Source organism: Tenrec ecaudatus, chromosome 15 (assembly GCF_050624435.1).
Source record: "Tenrec ecaudatus isolate mTenEca1 chromosome 15, mTenEca1.hap1, whole genome shotgun sequence".
Lineage (NCBI taxonomy): Eukaryota > Metazoa > Chordata > Mammalia > Afrosoricida > Tenrecidae > Tenrec > Tenrec ecaudatus.
Genome location: NC_134544.1, coordinates 38,415,935 through 38,420,085, shown reverse-complemented (window position 1 = coordinate 38,420,085; position 4,151 = coordinate 38,415,935).

Sequence of the window (4,151 nt, the reverse complement as noted above, 5' to 3'; positions counted from 1 at the left end):
TCTCATTAAGGTGGAGAAACCATGTCAGAGAGAAGCAGTGTAACTAGCCAAGGTTCAGAAAAGTCAAAACCTCTGTGGCCAGAGGTGTCTCAGTTAAGTTTACCAGCAGATCAAAAACAGTGAAATGGTTGCATGTCTGTCTGCCTGCCTCTGTGTGTGGACAGAGTTGGAGGACATGGCTCCTGAAATCAGGGAGGAGAGCCTGGCAAGTCCCAGATATCTGTGGGCCCCAAAGTAGGCTGGACACCTGTGCTGGACCACAGGGCTTTAGGGGTTGGTGAAACCACAACTTACAGGCTTAAGTCTTTAAGTATGATAGACTAGAGATTTCTACAGATTTTGTTCCAAGAACCAGTGGTAAGGTGTTGAAAAGATTGCACTATTTTTGAGCGAGAGCTACTTTTGCGGGTTTTGTTCATTTATATTTTGGAGACTGGGTACACCGCAAGGAAATTCCTCTTTTGACTGAATAGCTAATCACATCAGATTCCATCATGGAACGTGATTACATCATGGAAGAACAAAAAGCAACCAGTCCAGTATCTGCCAAACCACTGCGACACAGAGCCCAGCCAAGTGGACACATAACATTAATTTGCATACCAGAGCACAGATGGCCTGAAAAAGGATACACGGGAAGGAAAAGATCAGCAAGGTGAGAGTGACATGTAGGCTACAAAGAGCCATTAGTGGGCCCCTAGGGGTGACATGGTCCACAGATCATTGTAGCTTCAGTGTGGAAGATTCTTCACCCAGCCTGATATAAGGTATGTGTGTGTGGTCTTAGATTTACATTGGATAGCACATAGAACCTTGGCTATTTACAGAGTAACACGATGGGGAATTTGATTTTGAACACAGAAAAGATGAATCAGTGAGAAGATAGCCATCACATGGCTTGCTCAAGTCATGTGTGCTTTCCAACCTCCGGACTCCATAGCCCTTCTTATGCACACAGCTCACCTGCTCCTGCAAGGCCACTGGCGATTTCTGAGAGTCCCAAGAGAGTAGCCCATGCACCTGCAGGGTTGTTTCTCACTTCAGGGGAAACCATGTGGCTTCTGCCCTTTTGCTAGTTCTGCTGTAATGACCATATGTGTACCCAGGCTCATTGCCCATACCCATGGTGGAGGTCCTGGGCACAAGAGACAGAGTCTAAGCGTTCCTGTGCTACAAGTCTCCCGTGCATCCTTGTGTGGACTCTGCTTAGAGGAGGAGATGGTCTGTTCATCAGTTCTTGCCAGACAGTCCTCAAAACTGCTCAGCTTCTTGTCTCTCCACTTCTTCACAGGTGATTAGGACCATTCTCAAAACCCAATCATCTCAAAAGCCCTGATGTGTTCTCTAATTAATCACACAAACATCCCATTTGTTGCTTACTCTGACAGCAATAAACATGTCCTGTGACAGATGCAAAACAATCTGGCACCCCTACATGAGGAACAGGGGACAACAAGAGCTGAGGAGCCAACCAAGATAAGAGAATATTCTAAATAAGTTTGCAATTCACCAAAGTCAAGCAGGAAAGATCAGCAAAGAGGGTGAAAAGGGGGAGATTAATGCTTTGTCCTCTAAGGTGGTAGTCGTGGAAATCAATCAAAAGACATTGATTTGTTCTCAGCTTTGATCAGTTGAGAGAAATTTAAATATATAATTTTTAATTAAGAATGACCCCAATGATGTAAACATGAGTATCCCCAAGAAAAAAAGCTAACATAAAGAGGAAATAAGAAGGGCAAAGCATGTACATTACTTTGATATTTGTAGATGTTTTAAAATGCAATATATGATGGATATTTCTCATTAAGGGTTAATAGCAAACCTTAGAGAATGGCCTAAACAAGAGAGGAAGAAGGAAAGCAAAGGCTACACAGGGAAAACTCAAGAAAAGAGAGTAGCTCTGGAAATCTAAATATCAGTTTGTGTATAATTTGAGAAAAAGGGCATTAGAATAGGTCAATGGGGGTTATCAATTTGAAAACATTAATTTTAAGGGAGCTAGCATGGTTTGAGAATGTGGAACCAGCTTCCCCGGTAGAATGTTCTTTAGAACTCAGCTATGAAGCGAGAAAGAGAAAATAGTTTATTAACTGTAGAACTGTAGCTTCAAGAGAAGCTTATAAATAGACTTAATTACTAAACTGTATTTTAAAAATTTAAATAACACAATTTCTATGTAGAACAATCGGAAAATATACCAAAGTGCTGTTGAACAAATGAAAAATTCCCCATACTCCACAAGCCTTTAACAATGTCATTTTCTCTCAGGCCCGGCACCCTTGGAGGGAATTTGACCCTGTTTAATGTACAAGGGTAATAAATAGTAGGTAGAGAAAGGATTAATTAATAGATGAGCTAGGAAGAAACTGACTGGTGAGCAAAGTCACAGTTACCCTAAAAAAATAATTAAATAAAGAGCAAAAAGCCAGTCAGCTGCAAGTGAAGTTGAGTCCGATTCGTGTGACTTCTGCTCCCAGGTGTATCAGAGTAGAAATGTGCTCCATCAGGGTTGCAGTAGCTGATTTTTCATAGAGATTTTCAGGTCTTTCCTCTGAAATAACTTCTGGAGAGGCTTCAATCTCCATCCTTTTTGCTCTGCAGTCCAGTATCTTTGCAATGTCAGCTCACAGCATCTTCCCGTTGTTGGGTATCTACTGACAACGCAGCATCTTTGCACCATCTTACCTGCAATGTCTAGAAAGAGGATGTTTCCCCCTGCCTTTTTATTTGTACACTTCTTTCGCGGTTGTGAGGTGCGGTTGAGTCAGTGACTCATAATGACCCTGCGTACAGAGGAATGAAACACTGTCCAGGCCTGGTCATCCGCATCATGGCTCTTCTATTTGAGCCCATGCTTGCGGCCACTGTGTCGGTTCATCTTTGGAGGTCCTTCCTTTTCTTTCACTGCCCTTCTACCTTACCAAGCATGATGCCCTTCTCCAGAGACTGGTCTCTCCCGACAACATGTGTTTCGTCCCTGCCTCTAAGGAGCATTCTGACGGTACTTCCAGGCCTATTTAGTTCTTACAGCATTCCAGAGCACTTTCAATAGTCTTCACCAGTGATGCATATCAAATGCATTGATTTTATTTGCTCTTCCTCATTCAATGTCCAACTTTCAAATTCATATGATGTAATTGAAAATACCATGGCTTGGGTCAGGTGCAAATTGTCCTCAAAGTGAACTCCATGCTTTTCAACCTGTTAAAGGAGTCTTGTGCAACAGAGTCACCCAATGCAATGTGTCCTTTTTATCTTACTTCCATGAGCATGGATTGTAGATCCAACAGGATAAAATCTCTGACAACTTCAATCCTTTCTCTGTTTATCAGGATGCTACAAAATCCAGTTGCGAGGATTTTTATCTTCTTGACATTGAGTGGTAATCCACACTGAAGACTGAAATCCTTGGTCTTTATCAGCAAGTGCTTCAATTCCTCCTCACTCTCCAAAAGCCAGGTGTCATCATCTACAGCTAAACCAGTTTCTCTAATGATTTTCTCAAAATTCCGATTGATTAAGTATGGTGGGCACATAAAAACCAGACACACAACTTTCCTAATTTTAAACCATGCAATATTCCCTTGTTCTACTCACACAACTGCCTCTTGATCCACATGCAGGTTTCACTTGAGCACACAATGAAGTGTCGTGGAATTCTCATTCTTCTCAAGGCGATCCATTATTTGTTATGATCCACACAGTCCGATGGCTTTGCATAGGCAATAAAACACAAGCAACATCTTTCTGGTATTCTTTGTTTTCAGCCAAGATACATCTGACATCAGCAGTGATCGCTCCTCCTCCGAATCTGGTGTGAAGCTTTATCCCCTCCCTGTCACTGTACTGTTACAATTATTGTTGGATCATCTTCAACAAAATTTGGTTTGAACATGATATTATGGGTAGCATTGAAACATGGCCAGATACTGAAAACCTCATAAATAGATGCATAACATAGTCACAGATACTGCTGTGCAATGAGCTCATTAAATCATAGGGCACAGGAAATATGACTGAGGAAGAGCTACCTTCTCAAAGGAGAGTCAACCACAATTATGTGGATGAACTGAAACCTTCAGGACCTTCATTTGCAGTTGGGCAGGACTCAAACTAGGAAGAAACAGTTGCAAATATCAATTAATAATCAT